Source organism: Odontomachus brunneus, unplaced genomic scaffold (genome assembly GCF_010583005.1).
Source record: "Odontomachus brunneus isolate Ranch 3 - 2012 unplaced genomic scaffold, Obru_v1 Obru_scaffold_221, whole genome shotgun sequence".
NCBI classification, from domain to species: Eukaryota; Metazoa; Arthropoda; class Insecta; order Hymenoptera; family Formicidae; genus Odontomachus; species Odontomachus brunneus.
The window spans coordinates 5,492-5,763 of NW_022639671.1; positions in this window are offsets into that span (position 1 = coordinate 5,492).

Genomic DNA, 272 nt, shown 5'->3' on the forward strand with positions numbered 1-272 from the left:
AACGCCACAACTTTTGTCTGAAACATTTTTTTGTAAAACTTATATTTTTCCTGATATTCGGGCGTCCCGGTACTTTCCGAACACCCTGTATATATTAGGTGGTAAACTTAGTTCCTGCAGCTCTCAGTTAGATGACGTTAGTTGTAGGTGTAATTTATTTTGACATCTGAAACTTGCTGCATTTTAGAAGTTAGACATTTGTCAATAAAATTCAGTGCGAAGAGATTCATTTAAGCGAGCAGTGCTATTTTTTTCTTTTGATTAAATATGGA